Source organism: Gossypium hirsutum, chromosome D02, assembly GCF_007990345.1.
Source record: "Gossypium hirsutum isolate 1008001.06 chromosome D02, Gossypium_hirsutum_v2.1, whole genome shotgun sequence".
Taxonomy (NCBI): Eukaryota; Viridiplantae; Streptophyta; class Magnoliopsida; order Malvales; family Malvaceae; genus Gossypium; species Gossypium hirsutum.
In genome coordinates this window covers 25,619,689-25,640,942 of record NC_053438.1, presented here as the reverse complement: position 1 = coordinate 25,640,942, position 21,254 = coordinate 25,619,689, and the positions used below count along the sequence as shown (strand labels likewise).

Here is a 21,254-nt window from a genome sequence, read left to right as displayed (position 1 = left end):
AATAGTAAAACGACATCCTTTTGTTCAAAATAAAATTTTTTTTAAGTAATAGCTCCGTTTTCTATAAAAACACCGCAAAAAATAAATCAATTTATAAAAAATTTACCAAAAGTTTTAAGCGTTTTTATCCCAAAATTCCCCCTGAAACCCCTAAATTTTCCCCCCTAAAATTGGTATCCTCAAAACACCTGAGTGTTTCTCTCTTCCACCACCGTCTTCATCACCATCTTCCCCTCTCTCCCTCTTTTTGCATACATCTCAGAAGAGCTCATAGTTTAACTGTTTCTCATATTTTTTTATCCCAATATTTCAAATGAAATATTCTTTTTCCCCCCTTCTTTTTTCGATTCCCCCCATCCCCAGAAATCTCCCTAAATCGATTCCCCAGAAACCGATTCCCCAGTAATGCTTAGCCTTTTTATTTTGTTCCCTTGGTGATGGAGTTTGCATTTTATTGTTTATTAACCTGATAGGATTTGCTTTTTCTGCAATTGCTACTGGATTTTCCAGGCATATGTGCAGATATAGCAGTGTTAAAGCATGAATACTGGTCGGCATTGGCTCCTCTTCCATTTGAAGTTGTTGTCTCAGCTGGACAAAAGGCTAAAGATGGGGCCTGGGATAAAGGCTAGTTCATTTTCTGACTACATCCCGTTTAATCCCTCTTTCTTTTTAATATATATTATTTTGACCTATTAAATTTTAGAACTGTTACAGGTGGTGGACATTCAGACCGGAGTAAAATTGTCCGGGATCTGAATGATCTGACTGGAGAAGGAAATATTGAGAGTATGCTTTCAGTTGAAATGGGCCTTAGGGAATTAGCATCTTTGAAGGTTGATTTTTTTAAGCAAAATTAAATATTAATTTGGTATACTTTTCCTGGATGTTCTCCATCCCTTTTTATAAATTTGTGTGCCACCTCTATGATGGTTTATGCCTTGCGCATTAACTTCTAAAAATTTTAGTAGCAGTAATACTTCTTTCCCTCCATTCTGTATTTATATGAATTTCTATTTTATTATTACTTATGTGTTTCATCTGCACTTTTTGGAGTACCACTTCGTTTTTCTTTTTTCTTTTTTAATTTCACGCTCAATACTGCTTTCAGGTTGAGGATGCTGTTGTACAGGCATTAGGCAGGCATAGGCGACTTGGTTAACGTTGTACAAGCAAATGTTGATTTTCTTTGTGAAATGGTTGATATTCTCAAAGTTGAAGTCTTGGGAGAACAGCTTAGTAGAAAGAGTGAGTCATTGGCAGGGTTACGCCCATCATTAGAAAGAATTTTGGCAGACATTCATGAACGCTTGACTTTTCGTGCTCGAACATATATCCGTGATGAGGTTTGTTATTGCTTATGTGTGCTTTCATGTATATGTTTGTGACTTTATTCTCTGTTTTTGAAAGAACAAATTATTTTAGTTGTCAATCTTTTGAGATTTAAAAATAAAATTGCATACAGTTGCACTTCATGTTTACCATGTTGGGAGAAACTGTATTGTGCTTTCTGAATGTGCCTGTCTGAGTTAATACCACACATCCCAACACTGAACATTTTGTCTTCTTGAATACTCAGATTGAAAATTATATCCCGATTAACGAAGACTTGAATTATCCTGCAAAACTGGAGCATTCTGCAGACGTGGTGTCAGAAACAGCTGTAAGTGTTCTTAACAATTCTTTGCTTCTCTTATAGATTGGATTATCCTGCAAAACTGGTGCATTCTGCATTTGTCATTGGTTGTCTGACAATGGAAAGCTACTTTCCTGCAAGTCAATTCAGACCCTCATGTAAATGCTCTTTATTACCATTATTTATAGGACCTAACTTGATTTCTACAATTTGTGTTGAGTTATTCTCCTCCTCTTGTGCTTATAAATTGTAACTGTTATAGGCTTGGTTAACGTATTTCTGGAGAAGAGCCAAAGTGTATGGCGTGGAAGATGATATTGTAGAAGAGCAACTTGGGTTTTGGATTAGCCATAGTGGACAGACCCCTACTTCTCATGATGCTGTGGATGGTAAGATGACTATCCTCTTTGCTTGATCTTGTTGATGAATGCAATTGCATCTGGGGACAACTTCAGAAAAAGTGAAAACCGAGCACATATTTTGAGCCATATCTGAACCTTTTTAAAGCCTGAAATGAATATCCAAGCATCTTTCAATCTTGGGCAGTAAAGATACATATATGATGAAACCATTACATAAAGGGGGGGAGTGACTGATGAATGTTAAAAGTGCCAGTAAATAATTCGTAAAGCATGAATGTGGCATAGTCCGATTTCCAAGTTATATATGATTTTAAACGAAGGTTTGCATGATGTGTTGTGTGGCAGGTTATCGAGTTTATATGAGCTGCGGAAGTTAGGAATAGAACAACAGCTTAGGGAAGCATCTCGTAAAGAAATTGACCATCCAGCTCTTGCTTCTTTGTCTAATCACAAAGATCTCGACAACACTTTGTGATATTTATTTATTTATTGCTTTTTGTTTTGAGAAGTTATATTTATTGTTCAAAATTTTTGCTAATTTGTTTATTTTTGCTAATATATGAACTATGAACTATGAATAGTTTATTTTTACTAATTTGTTTCACATAAACTGTTGTAAGATTGATTTTTGTTAATTTCTTGCATATAAATTATTGAAATGTTGATTTTTGATAATTCCTTACATATTAAATATTGAAGTGTTGATATTCAAGCTAGTAATTTAACAGTAAGGTTTACTAATGTTATCCAATTGGACTAACTTATCAGGTTTTGTTTTTGTATTATAATTTGGTATTGTAATTTTTTAGTGCTTCAGTTTGATTAATTTTAGTTTTATATTTTTAGTTTTATTTTAGTTCCTATAATTTAACATATGTTTTTTGGAATTCAAAATTTTAAAAGTAGCTAAATTAAATTTGCAATTTATGCATATTACAGGGATTAATGACATAAATTGAGTTAATTTTTAACATTGAATGATTTCTTTTGTGAATGTGGTTTGAAAAAGAAAAGAGAAGAAAAGACTAGCGATGGAGAACTCAAGTTCCAGCAGCGAGTTGCAGAAGCTCATAGAAGCCATAAAAATTTCAGAGGTAAGCTTTTATTATTATTATTGTTGAAAATTTACTTTCCATTTCATTACATTTCCATCTTTTTGGATATTCTTTAGCGATTCAAGAAGTTATCTATGGTAATAGTTGAGGGTTTGCAGTTATGGAAATGGTAATGGTTTTTTTGGTTCCTGAGAAATTTGAAATGGAAAAGAAAATTATTGTACATTGCAGGTGGTAGAAGGCCGGAGGGAACTGATTGCCAAATTAGTAGATTTACATTTATCTGAGCAATCTGATGTGAAATCTCTTGGTGAATCCCTAATTGTATCCACTTTATTGCTGTTTTCTTATAATGTTTTTTTCAATTTTTTTGGGTGCATAATTTTGTTTTTCTATTTCTCAAGTATGTAAACTTTTCCCGAAATATTTACTCTAAAGATGAGGAATTCTGGGAAGGATTGAAAGATTAGGTTGGCTTATGTGGAGTTCTCTTTTGAATTAGATTTGGTTGTCTCCTTCTGTTGTCATGTTATTGAAAGATTTGAATTCTAGGAAGGATTGAAAGATTTGGTTCTCTCACTTCCTTACTTCCTATTTGCAAATGGATATATTTTATTTTTCATATTTTAACTCCTTTTTGTAAATATTGAAGGTCTGCGACTTGTATTGCTGCGGCGGAGCTGATGCAGAAAAATGTTCTCTAAGTTATTTATTTATTTTATGAAAAGAGAGAAAAATATTCTGGTAAAAGTGGCAGTTTAGCCTTTAACTTTTAAAAAGGTTGAATCTATTCAATGCTTTTCTCTTCTCCTGCCCTTGACAGCACATTCATTTGACAGGATAATTTGGAAACCCTATTGCAAGAGAAGGACATTCAGGCTGATCTAGTCTGTTGCTTGCAGCATTTGCTGGTATTTTGTGTAGTTTAAGTTGTGAACATTGGGTTTTGATTTGTCATGTGAACAAATATGATGAATCTGAAATGCATTTCTATTCTTCTATTTGCAGTTAAGATTTGAAACTGCAGACAAAGTAAAGGAGACTTCTAAGTAATGTGTCATTTTTGTTGAAACCTGGGGGGTTTTTTTTTTGGTATTACTCCTGAAAAAGTGATTGTCAAAAACTGTTGTTTCTGGATTTGTGTATTTTTCTTCTTTTTTTCTTGTGGTTACTGCTGCACCTGTTTGTGGGAGATGATTGTGTAAACATTTTAGTGTGCTTTAGTTATTGTAAGAATATTTTTAACATTGTTAATTTTAATATCATTGTAAGAATATTTTGAATTATATAATTCAATTATCAATTTATATCATATATTTTTCATTGAATTTGAAGTATCGTTTAAATTTGTCGTTTTTGGTTGGATTTTATGTTACAAGAAGGATTGTATATGGATGAAAAATCGGATGATACAAATTTGCCAAAATTAGTGGCGTTTTTCCATAAACGCTGCTAAAGAATCGTACTTTTAGCGGCGTTTGTGATAAAAGTGCCGCTAAAGATCATGTTCTTTAGCGGCGTTTGTGATAAAAGCGCCGCTAAAGATCATGTTCTTTAGCGGCGTTTGTGATAAAAGCGCCGTTAAAGATCATGTTTTTTAGTGGCATTTGTGATAAAAGTGCTGCTAAAGATCATGTTCTTTAGCGGCGTTTTGTTTTTAAGCACCGCTAAAGAACATGACCTTTAGCGGCGTTTATTTCTGTAAACGCTGCAAACGTTAATGACGTTGTCGTTAGCGGCATTTTTTGCGGCGCTTGCAAATGCCTTTAGTGGCGCTAAAAAGCGCCGCTAAAGGCCTAAAAAATGCCGCTAAAAACCTATTTTGGTGTAGTGCCATAGGGACTGTGAAAAGAATTATTTATGAATGTAATTAAAACCACTTTGGTGAAAAAAATATTTTGATTTGAGGAGGTGATTAAAAACTAGGATTTTAACTAAGTAAAATAAATAAAAATAAAATAAAAGTTCCAATGCACGATTTTAAAAGATGATTTTAATCAAGATGACATAATTGTGCTAGATTATCTACATTTCTTTTAACTTAGAATTATTAAACTCATGTTTATGTTGTTACGAATAAATTCACGGCAACTCAGTAATTTGCTAACTTATGAACATATTTACCTACCAAAATCCATTTATCTCTTAACTATATCTCTATGTCAATTCAACCAATTAAACAAATTTTAATAAGCAAATGTGTTAATGCACATACATACTTATGAAATTAAAATAATCTCTTGTACATATCCCTATGCCAATTCAAATAATTAAATCAATCTCATAAGCACATAAAAGATTACGCGAGGTAACAATGTATTTCTACCTTGAAACAGTTTAATCACAATAATCTTGCAAGTTATGCAAGGCTAATGTATCGTTAGACACCGTTGCTAATTTAACCCTCAGCTACCTTAGATGATTAAACATGCACTGATTAAGTATCGTATCAATTAATTACAATTTCAATCCGTTTAAATAATTAATTCATTAGTTACCTTACAATTGTAATGTAAGAATAACTTAGTCATGGTTTTACTTAATCAAACATCTTACCGAGGCCTATAACAACACAAGAACAATTTTAATAACTCAAGTAGACGAAATGCAATCAACCTAACACGAATTGAATTTAAGCCATATTAATTAAATTAAACATATCAACATCACAATTATTCATGGACATGTTCATAACAACAACAATAAAATTAAAAAGGATAATGAACAAGAATCAAATCCGGTGTTTCTCCGAGGCTTGACTAGTTTGCTTCGCTCCTCCTTCTCCGCCCTGTTCTTGTTGAATCGAGGATTCCACGAACACTTTAATGCTGCTCCAAATGATGGTTGAAGGAATCTTTTTCAAGAGGTGAAATCGGCAAAGGAATGGGGAAGAAAATGAAGAACAATGGAAGGGAATGAAGAGAGAAAAGTGAGAGAGAAGTGAAAAATGAATGGTTTTGAGATGTGTTTGAAGTGAGCAGCCAAGGGGGGTATTTGTAGGTTGAGAAGGCTGCTAAAAATAGCCAAAATCAGCAGCCAAAGACTCCCCCCATGATCGGCCACACATGTGGCATGTTTGAAGATTTCAAACATGTTATTTTTAGGTAGGGGCAAATCTTGAAAGGCATGAATAGCGGAGGGGTTTGAATGCAAATTGAAGGAGTCTTCAAGGACCATTTTGCAAGCTAAATAATCAAAAAAACAAGCTGATTGGGTCAGCATGTGAGACTGTTTTGGGCTGCCCAGTGCTCAGTTATACCAGTTTTCTCGGTTCAACTCAACTGGGTCACTTTTCGTAATTAATTAATAATAATTTATTTAACCCAAATTAAATTAAGCTAAAATTAAAATTAGTTATACTATGAATTAATACACATAATTTGTACCATATTAGGCTGAAAAATTAATTCGTCTTGATGCTTCAAAATTGCTTCCCGGTTTTGCGCTTCTAGTAGTGTTTGCCGAGTCATTTTTCGCCTTTTGTGCAAATCTGTCAAAAATAATCAAAATTAATAAAAAAATTGATATAAAATTAATTAAAATTCAACATGTTTATAATTTGAGTTCAACTTAATTATTTTATAATAATTATATATTTTTTGACAAGAATTTTACCGAAACTGCATGAATTTGAGTAAAAAAGGGCATGAAAAAGTGTATATATTTTCGTGTTTCCACACCCCCAAACTTAATTCATTGCTCGTCCCGAGTCACGCAAACATTTGAAAAGAATTTCTCGAAAACACCTTTGAAAATTTCTTCCAGAACAATATTCTTCCCAAAATTATGATTTTAGTATACTTATGCTCAAGTACAAGAATTTTGATAATTATGCTACTTAAGTATACATACCATTCAAATTAATCTCAATAATTATTATGATAGCAAAAATAGACTAAATGCTTTCTCAATAAAAACATGTAAATCCCTACCAATTTGATTTTATTCCCTTATTTAAGATTAAGCTGCAATCATCAAGTTTAATTTATGCCTTCATATGTTGAACATAGCAATTTCTCTCCACTAATGTAGATAGCACAGAAACTTGAATCAATAGGTCTTTTAAATAGGTTGTAACATGGCTAGGCTAGGGGTAGGTAAAAGATAGATAAATTTAGGCTAAAAACCCTAGACTCAGCTTCAATCGAACCTTCGGAATAATTACCTTCAATACACCAACTTACTTTTCTTTCACATGCTCTTTTGTACATCTATTTTCTTTCAAATACATATGCTCTCTCTTTTTTTTATTATATTTCTTTTCTTTTCTTTTCTCTTTTTTTTTATCACGAGCATTTTACTGTATGTACTACAATTTTTTGAGCATTTGATACTTCTTTTCTACTCCCCCAGACTTATTTTCAATGAACATTCTGAAGAGTGCTGAGTCTAGTGTTTAGGACAGTTTAAAGATAATTAAGAGAAAAGTGATGGCTAAATATTGCAAGGGTTCAAATAAAATTAGGCCATATAGTCTCAAAGTTAGGTTTTAAGGGATAAAAATTCATCATGGTTGGCTTGAAAGACTCAAACGATCTAAAAAAAAGTTGCCTAAATCATTTTCAGCATTCCATGCTTCCTAATATTTCGCCTTAAGAAATTACTAAGTCAATTCTAGAGACTTAAACTTTCATGTATACCTAACTTTCCTAAGGAACTAAAAATTTAATGGTATGATTTGCATGCTTTATTAAAATTACATTTATATCATAATTCAGCCAACATAGCAATTATTGAAATAATAGAATTTTATTCATACTGAAGTTTAGCATACTTAACAAAATTTCAAATTGTTGAACAAAATATATCATAATCATAATTAAAACAAAATTTTATTCTAAGAGGAAATAATTTCAATTTTTCAGTCCCCCACTTAAGATGAACAATGTCATCATTGTTAGAATTGAATAGATACTATACACCAAGTAAGATTCTGGAAAAGATAAGGTGAGTCAATTTGACTGCTTAAGTACCAAGCTCTCTCTAGATCCAATCCTAGACATGTATATATCTATTGCCACACTTTGTATCTTGTTCATTTTTATTTATGATTTCCACCTCTTGTTTTATTATGCAAAAAATAAAAATCCTAATAGAGCCTAATCTTAAAATATTAAATAACCTAGGAAAGAAAATGAAATAAAGTAAGAATCCCCCCTTTTTATTTATTTGTAGATCCCTCAGAATCTGACTCATCTTTTTCCTTTCTCGATATTGGAGTCCATGGTTCGAGTATAAGTCTGGAAATTCAGGCACAAAAATAAACGAGTTATGAAATATATATTTAAATGCATCTCTAATCGAGTCATCTTGTATTTTTAGGTATCTCCAGTAATCTTGTTACTGCAACTACATGTGTTGCAGCATAGCCATTATACCAAATTGTTCACTTCGTGGAATGGTGCTAGATAAAGGGACTCTCAGTGTCAAACTTAGGAAATCTGTTAAGGGTGGTTTCAGTTTTGGGCACGTGGGTGAGTAGCTAAGCGTAAGGTTTAGAGTTGAAGAGGGTGGCGGTTTTAAGGATAGCTTAGGTGCAGTAGTTGGTGACTTTGAATGAAGGTGTTTGGGGTGGTGATTCAGGGAGTTAAGGGCTGCAACATTAAGGGGTTAAGTGAGATGCACTATTGGGCTACTTGGGAGTGGCAATGGAGCAAGGTAAGGGCTATAGGTTTGTGTGGAAAAGGGTTGAATATTTCCCTTCTTAGTAGTGTCTTAAGCCCAACGGCAACTCTTTTTTGGATCCTAAGCTCCTATACTAAAAATAAACAAAAAAAAACTCAAAAAAATTAGTGCTTGGGTTAAAAGTTGACCCTTTATTTAACAAAATAAATACTTAAATTCTTTGGGCTACTTAGAAAAATATATTTTTTTGAAAAATTACATTAAATTAAACTCCTAGGAAAGACTAGAAGGGTCACGGATGGTCTCGCTTAAGTCCCAATCTCCTAGACAAAGTTTTAATTAATATAATGAACCAAAGAAAATTTTATCTAAGCCTACCATTTTATTCAAATGAGAAGAAAAAAAAACTAAAAATATAAAATAACGATAAAGAAAGTGAAGAGAACTCCCTTCATTTTATTCAGGATCGTCATTGACCATGGTGGTGTCAAATGGTCATTTGTCATACCAACCATAACCAATAGGAAGAAATCATATTCTTTCCCATCAAATCTATCCAACATCTTATTAGGGAAAGAAAAATTAGAATGATCTTTCCTGGTGGCCTTGTTTAACTTCATGTAATTCCTACAAATCCTCCAACCCTTGACTCGAATATCTACAATAATCCATCTGACACCCTTCTTGTGCTTTTCTGAAACAACAAATGACTCTTCTTCTTGATTCTTGGTAAACTCAATTGAAATCATGATAGGTAAAAATAAAGATAAACCCAAATAATCATATTTCAAATGAAGAGGCAAAGTCTTCAGTTCTAATTCGATTGGCTCTTCAATCAACAGTTTTGGTTATGTGTACTCTCGAGATAATAACTCTAATGATTCGAGTGGAACTTCTTGAGTGAATTCCTTCTAATTGGCTTCTAACCAAGCCAAACATTTCTTATCATCGTCATCATTTGGTGAATCCTCTAGTAGAATATGTTCTAACGGATTGTCTAAAGAATTGAGCTCCAATTTTGTAAAATCTAGCTATTTTATCTTGGAAATAATAGAGCAGTCCTCAACTATATCTAGGGATTTAGTAGCATCGAAGTCATTAAAAGTCATATCATCATCAAAGATTTATTTCAACTAAGTCTCTTTTTGCTGCTTCTGGAATTGTTGAGCATATAGCATTGGTGAAATCTTAGCTTTAACTGGACAACTCTTCTGTAGAAATATTTCCGCATCCAAAAAGGGTGTTAGATAATTAGAACTAATTGGTTTATAGTTTACCTCATCAAGGATCACTGAATATAACTTTTGTGAAATAGGGGTTACAACACTCGGTTGAAATTCCTCTTTGCCTTGAGCTACAATAGGCTCATCTTGAACCTCAACCACCTTGGGCTCCAATGTCTTTCCACTTGGCAAAGTGACTGCTTTGCAATGTTCTTTGCCCAAAATTCTTAGATTTTCTGTGCCGCTCGGCCAAACACCTTGGGGCTTACTTTTGAGCTTATTGGCTAGCTGTCCCACTTGGTTTCCTAAAGTCTTCAATGTTGCTTCTTGGCTTTGGATTAGTTCATCATTCTTTGTTATGTACGCCTTCAGCAAATTCTTAAGATTACTTGAGGAGATGCAGTTGGTGGGGGTTGTTGCACTTGTTAAGAATATTCCGGTGGATAATTTGGTCGAGATGGCATATAAGAGTTGTTAAGGTACTTCCATTGATTACTCCATGGAAAATTTGGAAGATATTGCCATGAAGGGTTGTAAGAATTTGATTGCGGACCATTTCATCTCTGATTTCCCATGTCATATTTTGACTCTGGATCGAAAGGCAATTTTCAACGAAATGGCCATATCCACCGTATTCACAAGAAATATTCCCAAACTGGTTTGGTTGCTGACTTGTCAAATTACCATTGAAAACATTAATAGTTATGTTCTTAATCATAGAAGACATAGAGAATACCTGGGTTGCCAAATAAGCAAGTGTGTTCACTTCATGTACTCCTGCTACTCGTCTTTCTGGGGCTACTCGGTTGGTTGGCCACTGATAGTTATTGCTGGCAATTCTTTCAATAATCTCGTAAGCATCGTTATAAGACTTAGAAATAAGGGCTCCATTTGTCGAAGCATCCACCATCATTCTAGTATGACTATTGAGACAAATATAGAAAATATCCATTTGAACATAGCAAGGAATGTCATGATAAGAGCACTTGCATAATAACTCCTTGAACCGCTCCCATGCCTAATATAAATATTATTCATCAAGTTGCTGAAATGAAGTGATTTCATTTCGAATCTTGGTGGTTAAAGATGGAGGGAAATATTTCAATAAGAAACGTTCAACCAAATCTTGCCATGTACTTATGGATTCAGACGGTAGGGATTTCAAGAGGTGAAATCGGCAAAGGAATAGGGAAGAAAATGAAGAACAATGGAAGGGAATGAAGAGAGAAAAGTGAGAAAGAAGTGAAGAATGAATGGTTTTGAGATGTGTTTGGAGTGAGCAGCCAAGGGAGGGATTTATAGGTTGAGAAGACTGCTAAAAATATCTAAAATCAGCAGCCAAAGACTCCTCTCATGGCCAGCCACACATGTGGCATGTTTGAAGATTTCAAACATGCTATTTTTAGGTAAGGGCAAATCTTGAAAGGCATGAATAGTGGAGAGGTTTGAATGCAAATTGAAGGACTCTTCAAGGGTCATTTTCCAAGCCAAATAATCAGCCAAACAAGCTAATTGGACCAGAATGTGGGACAGTTTTAGGCTGCACAGTGCTCGGTTGGATCAGTTTTCTCAGTTCAGCTCAACTGAGACACTTTTAATAATTAATTAATAATAATTTATTCAATCCAAATTAAATTGGATTAAAATTAAAATTAATTATATGATGAATTAATACACATAATTTAGACCGTCTTAGGCTGAAAAATTAATTCGCCTTGATGTTTAAAAATTGCTTCTCGATTTTGCGCTTCTAGTAGTGTCTGTCGAGCCATTTTTCGCCATTTGTGCAAATTTTTCGAAAATAATCAAAATTATTAAAAATTTGATATAAAATTAATTAGAATTCAAAATATTCATAATTTGAGTTCAATTTAAATATTTTATAATAATTATATATTTTTTGACAAGAATTTTACCGAAACTGCATGAATTTGAGTTAAAAAGGGAAAGAAAAAGTGTGTGTATATTTTCGTGTTTCCAGGGGCCTAGTTGTGAGGTCTAGTTTCATTTCATTTTCATTTATGTTGCATCCTATTTTAGAGGCCTGGTTATGAAGTCCAATTTCATTTTCATTTATGTTGCATTTTGTTTTAGAGGCCTAGTTTTAAGGTCCAATTTCATTTCATTTTCATTTATGTTGCATTCTATTTAAGTAGCTTGGTTGTGAGGTTTGGTTTCATTTTTATTCATGTTACATTTTGTTTTAGAAGGCTAATTATGATGTCCAATTTCATTCTTCATTTATGTCACATTTTGTTGTGAAGGCGTTGTTGTGAGGTCCAATTTCATTTCATTTTTTATTTGAACTACAGTATGTTGTGAATGCACAATTGTGAGGTTTGTAACACCCCTTGTAACATCTCAAAATAGGGCCTAGAAGTTTGAGCTCAGTGAATTGTGATCGTCAATAGGTCTGGCGAGTTGGTGTTTGCCAGTGGATTCAGTGAAATATAATCGGCAACGGGTTTGTCGAAGCAAGGATCGCCAGCGGGTTTGGCAAAACAAGGATCGCCAAATGGCCTAGCAAGCTATTACCTTTGTTTTGGGCCAACAGTCAAAAGTAGGAGTAGTCAAAGGGTAACGATACCAAAATTAGGAAGTCAACTTACTTTTTTCTTCACAACACTATTCATGCATGTAACTATTTCCTACTTCTACTACGACTAGGGTATCCTAAGAACACCAAAAAACTAAGTGCCGGTAAATTAAGCCCTTTCCATTAGAAATTTCATATTCTATTAAACAACAAAACTCTCTCAAATTCTTCCTTGATTGTTCTTTTATCAAGTTCTAAGAACCCAGAACTTAGCTTATAGGATCTAAAGTAAGACTTTGTTCCTATATTGTGTTTAGAAGAATTCGCAACAAAGGGGATCAGGTTTGCCAAAAGACCAACATGTGTGAACCTAAGATCACTTGTGTTTATGTACAAGTTTCTATGTGTTTTTTCTGTTAGTGACTTGTGTATATTTGTTAAATTGCGAACTTGACAGAATCGTCTACAAGTAAAGACAAGGGAAAAGCAAAACTTGTCTAAAGGTTTTCAGTAAATTGGTGAGTGTTCAAGGATCACCATTCGTGTGTGTGAACCATAAGGTTAACCGGGAGCTTAGGGTTTTAACCTAAGTTTTGAGAGTAAGTATTTTCTAAACTCTGTTTGAGATTGTATAAGTGTTTTTATGAACAGTGGTATACGAGCTCTATATTTAAGTACATGTTTTGACAAATATGTTTTTCTAAAGCCGTTGGATATATGGCTTACCATAGGATTGTGATCACTCACCTTTATGTTTTGTGATTCAGGCAAGAGACACTAGGATAAGTTGGAGAGAGAAGGGAATGTCGAGCTAAGCTCCATTTACTGGGACATGTTGGCGTGTTGGACAGTGTTTAGCTTTATGCTACATTTATGGGACATGTTAGACTCATTGATTCATTTTGAGGCATTATAAGGATATTTGCTTATCAACAGGCAAATAAGTTTATGTTTTCTAAAATAACGTGTTTTACTATTTTTAAGGTATCTGATAGTAGGTATTTGAAAACCAGACTTCACGTAAGTATGGCGAACTATGTTCGCAAGTTTTGTAACTTTGGTAAAGCTTTTGCTTAACTTATGTTTTATGTATGCTATGTGGTTATTATTTCCTATATATTCACTGTGTTTGCAAGAACTCACTCACTTATTTCCATTCACTCCAGATAGCTAGATTGCAAGGTGTGCAACAGTGAGGTGAGTGATCCAAGCAAAGTATACATGCAGTAAAAATAGTACAAGCGAACTCTGCATTAAAGACAATGTGGAAATTCTTTTTGGGCTTAGAGAAAAAATTTTGTTAACTACATCGATTGTTTTAAGACTTATTTATTTTTATGTTTTTCTATGCTTTACATTATGTATTTATTTACGAACCAATAATGCTTTATAAATACATCTGAAATTTTAAGTATATAAATTTGGTCCAAGTTTGATTACTGTTTCCCTAATTTTCAAGTTCATAATTGAGCAACTAAACTCTAAACATTTTATTCACCATTAGCACTAACATGGAATATTCAAACCTGACAAACTATGAAAAGTTCGCCAAATTACTACGAAGTAATAGGGTGTGGATTGTACAAAGAGTGAACCTTAACATTTAGCAAATTGGTATCTGCAAACCCTTCATAACTTTTGGATATATGAAGAACTCTGTGAATTGTTTTCAGAGTATCTATTCACTAGGAAGTAGTTCGCGAGACCTGCTTTGTTATAAAAATTTTGTAACACTCTCAACCTGATCTGAGTCATCTGATCCGGATCTCAAGTGTTACATCTCTATTACAAACTCACACTCAAACTATTCATACAAATCTTCAAAGTTTACAACTTAGTTTAGATAGTTTTTAAATAAAAATTACAAATGAGTATACAATAGGCAACTATAATTTTTATACGAAGGGTTTCAGTTATCATGACTTACGAACGAATCTCTTAACACAAGTACATTATTTCTATTTATTACAACAGACTCAACCACGCCTGCCCAAGTCCTCTCAGTATGCATAATAGCCCACTTTGCCGCTCTTTTTGCATAGTCCTAGCATCGTCCCTCCTGGCACCGGCCCTAATCAACTTACCTGCGACATTAAACAGTTAAGTAAGTTCATGAGAACTTAGTGAGATGAACTCCATTTACCTATATCATCTCACTACAATGCATTTGGTAATTTCATTATCATCTCATTGTTCTTCATTCTTCAACTTGACTTTTGCGAGTACCTATCTTCTTCACACCATAGACGCCATACCTTGATTTGTGATTATTCCTAACCCTTAGCATCTTTAGTACATTACTTACATTCTTCACACAGCCTTTTCGTGATTCATTAACTGTTCCCATTCTGGAACCCATACCAACAAAATACTGTTGATCAAGTTGTTCTTCTAGTCTACTTGGTTCATATTATGAATTCACTACATTCCCTGGCGCATTCCATCTTCTCTGTACATATCTTAAAACTATGCAGGATACGCCATGACATTTCCTATGAAACTGTTTCTCTCAGACCTCGCCATACATACTTATTCCTTCAAAGTTCGCCATACGTACTATTCTTTCAGAGTTTACCATACCTACTAGTCCTTCAGAGTTTGTCATAGTTATCATTCTTTAAAGTCAGCCATACATATCATTCTTCAGGGTTTATCATACTTACCATTCCTCTCTTTTAGGGATTTCCACAAAAACATTTCTTTCAAATGATTACTACAAAGGCCTTCTTGTAGAATGCACCACGAAGGCGTTCCTTTCCATAGATCGCCACGAAAGCTTCCATTTCATAAATTTCCACAAGGGCTTTAATTTAATATATTGCCATAAAGGCTTTCATTTCATAGATTTCTACAAAGGCTTCCATTTTATTGCATGTTCACGATAGGGATTCACCTAGACTCATATTACGTAAGGTTTGCCCTTCATTATCTTGGGTCACGCAGAGAACTCCATTAGGTAATAATCTTCCTTTAGTTCATTCCATATGATTCCATAGTCCACCAGTTATGGTCTTATACAATATGGTCTTTCCATATGACGTCATAGCCCACTAGCTATGGTCTTACACCATATAGTGCCATGAACTTTTCCTTTTGGAGAATCGTGTTTAAAGTCCTGACAGACTCCTTTAGACGACTCCGCAGAGACAAATACAGACGCACTTAATAGATCTTTCATGCTTTGACACCATACAGAAATTAAGATACATTTTATTTCATATCATATCATACTTAAACTATCAGATTCCTCACAAACTATACATGTACAACTCATTTAGCGTTCATGGTCTGACCATTATCTATAAAAACATTGGAAATACTACCTTACATATGAGAGTCAAGTTAGGGACTCACCTCACATCCACAAACGACAGCTTAGTCTCCAGATCGCAAACATCCAGCACGAAAACTTAGTAATCACTGCTTGTAAGACATAGAGATACCATTACAACTCATTCATATAACTTTTATTATCATCAGAAGCCACGCTAACTTTTATGCAAAGCCTTACTTCTTCATTTATTATCATTCCTTAGGTATGATAGACTTTTCTTACCATGAGATTAATACATCTGTAATGACTTGATGAAAAAGAGAATGAACAAAGGAAAGGCAAAAGATCACTCCATTAATAATAAGAATGTTGTACCAAAATGGAAGACAATAAAAGAAAAATACAAGGTAAGATAAAAGAAAAATACAAGGTAAGAGAAAAGAAAATTTTAGTTTCCTCCTTTTGTGGGCTGGTTAGTGGGTTCAATAGAGACCTCATCTGGTTAGGGATGACCTTTAGGGTTTTGCTCCATGCCTTCTAAGTCCACTTCATTATCCTTAGCTATGGGCATATGGGGGTGGAAAAGACAACTGATTGTTTCCACTCTCTTTTGAAAGTCTCCCAATATTCACCCACAGGATTGTAAACGTCCAACCTAAGCGACTTTGCAGAGATACCTTCAGATAATCGAAGTCTACATTGCTAAGGTCAATAGTACCAGAGACCACTTGGGCGTGCAGGATCAAGTTTGATTTCCACATTGGTAGAGCCCAGACAAGGTTCTTTTCAAGATCTTCTTGATAGTTCTTGAAGGTTTCCCTATGAGACTGGTGCAGCCTCTCCAACTTTACTTTACGCCTCTTGGAACGACGAAAATGTGCAAGTGTACATAATCGTTATCAAGTAATAATGTGATAAGTAAATGCCGAGTTATCGTACCCACAGGGACTGTGAAAGAAAAATATTTATGAAATGTAAACCAACCACTTTGGTGATGGGAAAAATATTTTTTTTGAAGAAGTGATCTAAAAACTAAAAATTAACTAAGTAAAAAATAAAAAGTAAAAATTCCAATGCACAATTTCAAAATGATGAGTTCTAATCAGTATGACATAATTGTGTTAGATCAGTTACATTCATTAACTTAGAATTACTAAACCCACGATCATGTTGTAACGAATATTTTCACTGTAACTTGGTAATTTGTTAACTACTGCACATACATACTTACTCAATTAACCAATCTCTTGAACATTTCTCAATGTCAATTCAAACAATTAATCAATCTTCATAAGCACATATAATATTAAGTGAGGTAATAATATATTTCTATATGGAAATAGTTTAATCACAATAATCTTGCAAGTTATGCAAGGCTAATGTATCGTTTAATACAGTCGCTAATTTAACCCTCAGCTACCTTAAAAGATTAAACATTCACCAATTAAATAATTTTCCAATTAATTACAATTTCAATATGTTTAATAATAAATTCATTCATTACCTTACATTTTATAATGCAAGTATAACATAAGCACGATTTTATTTAATTGAACAACTTACCAAGGCCTAAAACAACACAAACATGATTCTAACAATTTAAGTGGATAGAATGAAATCAATCTAACACAAATAAATTTAATTCATTTTGATTAGAACAAATAGAACAATGAAACAATTATTCATATTCATAATCACAACATAAACAAGAAAATTAAAGACAATGGAACTAGGAAGAATATCCAGTGTTTCTCTAAAGCTAGACTAGTGCGCTCCTCTTTTTCTCCACTCGTTCTGTTGAACCGAGGCCTCTACAAATAATTGAATGCTGCTATTCCAAGGTTGAAGAAGCCTCTTTTTCAAGACGGAAATTGGCAAGGGAAATGGGAAAACAATGAAGGGAATGGAAGCGAGAAAATCAAGTGAAAGAGAGAGATATGTGGGAAACGAATGGTGTGTTGAATGAAGTAGCAAAGGGTGTATTTATAGGTGGGAGTGGCTATTAAAAATAGAAAATAATTAGCAGCCATGAACTCTCCTTGGTCGGCCACAAAAGGAGCAAGTTTGAGTAATTCAAACTTTGCTAAATTTACCTTGGGGCAAATATTCAAAGGCATAAAATTGAAGGGGTTTGAATGGAGCTTAAGGAAAATATCAAGGCTAATTTGCAAGTAATTAAATCAGCTAAATAAGCTAAACGGATCAACTTATTGGGCAGTTTTGGGTTGCCAATTTGCTTGTTGGATCAGTCTTCAATTCTTAGCACACTAGGCCACTTTCTCCTTCAGGCTTTATATTAATTTTTAACCCAAATTAATTTTCATAAAAACTAAATATAAAGTACATAAAGATCATCATTCTAGAAGTCCTTGGCTGGAAAAATATCCATCCTTGCTCTTGGTTCACTTGATCCAAAAATTCCCCAACGATTCAACCCTTTCGAGGTGTTTGCAGAGCCAATTTTCACCTTTTGTTCAAAATTGTCAAAAATAAAGAAAATTTGTAAAAAATATTATAAAAATAATTAAAATTCAATATGTTAAAAATTTAACTAGAAATTAACTATTTTATAATTAAATTGTGAATTTCGACAAAATTTACTACGAAACTGCATGAAATAAAGCTCAAAAGGTGCTAAAAATTTTATATATTTTTGTGTTTCCACCTCTACTCTTGAGCGTTGGACAACTCCTCAAAGATAGATTTTTCATCCCTCAAGTGGTTGATCTCGTTTTTCAGTTAATTATTCTCGGTTTGAACATACCCATACTTGCTCTTTAGAGTCCTGAGTTGGGTAGATAGCCTTGCAATCAAACTACTTAAGTTCTAGTATTTTTGGCGGAGTTCAACCAAAGCATCCTCATTGGATTCCACAGATTTTTCCAAATCTGATATTCTACTTTTTTAACGCCTACTAGCACCTCTGAGAGCCCTACCCCAAAGACCATGTTCAAAAGACGAAATCTCTGAGACTTGAGTTACAAGAGATAGAAGGTCTTCTAAGGGGTGAGATGCAAGGTAAGAAGAGAAGGCTTCTCTTAAATTGAGGTAACAAGCTTAGTTTTTACTGAAAAATAGAAATGAGAGGCATGGGATCGAGAACACTACCTGAATCTGTAAGGGTTGCTTCATGTGCAAGAGAATGTATGACAGGTGATTGAATTGGAGGGTTTGTCTTCGAGGGATTCTGTGATGATGAGGGATCCGAAATATGTCTAGGAGAGCTTGTATGAGAGGCAAAACCTTCAAGCACTGAAGGAATTTCAGTAGGGACTGGTACTAAGGAAGAGTGAGTGATGGTTGTAACTGGTTCCTTATTTTGTTAATGCCTTACTAAGGGTGAGCATTCACTGCTTCCAGATTTATAAGTACCCTTATTTTGTTTGTCCCTTCTCTTGGTGTCCTTTGTTGCTGTTTTACATGGCAATGTAGCAGTAGTCTTTTCTTTGCCACAAGTTCCCTTGAGAAAATTGAGGAAATATCCATGTCTTGATGATGGGATTATGACCTGGATCCTACACCAACAACAGGTGAATTAGTTTGATCTGAAGAAATAATCATCCAATTTCTTGGGTGTAGATTACAGATGCAATAAAAATATGATGGAGGCTCACTGATATGCCCCAAAAATATGTGCGCTAGTTAACTGTCTGAGCCATATGGCCAAGCTTTGAGGGTAGAAGACACGGAAGGATCAATTCTTTGAGTAGTGGAAAATGTTAGACCATAACCATTTTGGCTCAAGTTTTTCAAATAGTGTTGGAATAAATTTCTTACCAAAACCAACTCCACCAAATCAAGTACACGAATGCTTTTCAACCTTTGGTATTGCTTTTCAACCATGTAGGCATCCTTTGGTTGGCGTAAGTTACAGACACTTTCTCGGGGAAAGGGCCATTTGGTTGGAAAACCAAAACCAAAACTGAGTTTGCTCACAACACTGATGTATTTGTCATTTCTTAGAGGAATATTGGAGATCTTGTTCTTGATGAGGGGCTTATAACTAGACCGTACGCTAAAGTGAGCTCCGCAAATAGAAGCTCTGGTCTTCTATATCTTGAGTTGGTAAAATCTTTAGAAGACGCCTAATAATGGACGCTCATTATGTATGCAACAATCGATAAAAATCACCACTAATGTCCACCAAGATATGACCAATAACCGACCCAGTGCAATCCCGTAACTGTGGAGTACAACACAAAAGAATGGGTAGAGAGGAAAATGGAACCCACGTTCTAACAGAATCAGTGGTAAGATGAAGCCCAGGGAATTGCCACTAGGCAACACCGATTGGAAAGCTAGAAATCATACGCAAAGTTTAGGTTTCGGGGACACTGGGTTCTCAGGTAATGATTCATTTCCTCTCGAGTTAAGGTGTAGTTACAGATCTCAGTCTCCATGCGAGGTGAAGTGTAACACCCCTAGCCTATATCCATTGCTGGATTAGGACTACAGAGCATTACCGAAGCATAACGTTATACATCAAACAATTTAATTCATAATTAAATTACAAGGTAAAACATAACAACACCAATCAAAAACATACATACGGTCCCTTATTTGAGCCTTTCAAAACCAAATTAGACATTGGAAACTATTCGGGACTAAATCGGAAACATATGAAATTTTTCAGAAAGAGTTAAAATTTTTCAAACTGTAGGGTGATGGCCAGGCCGTGTGACTCACATGGCTAAGAGACACACTTGTGTCTTAGGCCGTGTGGGAAACCGAAATAGGGACATACGATCGTGTACCAATCTATGTCCGCACCCGTGTAACTTTCTAACTTGAGCCACACAACCAAGCCACATACCTGTGTGCCAAACCGTGTACCCTTCGAAATAACCTTACACACCCGTGTGCTAGGTCATGTAACAATCTGACTTTCAAGCCTTTGAAAGCTGCAGGGTACACGAGATCATGTCACCTGGTCGTGTGTTACACAAGGCTGAGACACACGTCCGTGTCTCTACCCGTGTGGATGAAAAATAGGCCATTTCCAAGCCATTTTTCTCTCCAAAAATCACAACTTATGCACAAGCCAATCGCACTTAAAATCAAGCATTCAAAACTCACTTTTCATATGCATATCCAAGCTTAATCAACCTAGAATCTAACCATTCAACCAATATGCCAAAATGGCACCTTAATTTCAACAATCAAACTTACCTATCACTTAACCATTTCATTCACTAAAATCACCAACTGAACAATTTGCAAGCCATATTTAATCATATGTTCCTATACCAAAAATGCATACACACCCAATACCAATTGACCATTTTCACAACTAAAATGTACCATACTAATTTGACTAAAAGATAATCACTTCCAAATTATCAAAACTAGACATTTTCAACATTATGCCACATTCAATCCATACCAACCTTTAATTTCTACTATATCATTTCCATTAACATTTCCTAGCCATCATCTTAACCAACACAACATTAATTTTACAACCACACAAAATACCATACAATCTTAATACCATACAAACTAATTCATCAACAAAAATAACATATATACAAGCCACGCATAAT

General features: G+C 34.3%; 1 long non-coding RNA gene and 1 other non-coding gene across 2 annotated transcripts; both read left to right on the top strand.

Annotated features, from left to right (window-relative positions):
• Positions 1-2,925: 2,925 nt before the first annotated feature.
• Positions 2,926-4,074, top strand: LOC107908380 (uncharacterized). The gene is made up of 3 exons (XR_001687002.2): positions 2,926-3,092; positions 3,285-3,363; positions 3,706-4,074. It is a non-coding gene; the product is annotated as an uncharacterized lncRNA (long non-coding RNA).
• Positions 4,075-10,869: 6,795 nt separating this feature from the next.
• On the top strand, positions 10,870-10,975 carry LOC121214928 (small nucleolar RNA R71). Its single transcript, XR_005910665.1, has one exon. It is a non-coding gene; the product is annotated as a small nucleolar RNA R71 (small nucleolar RNA).
• Positions 10,976-21,254: the final 10,279 nt, after the last annotated feature.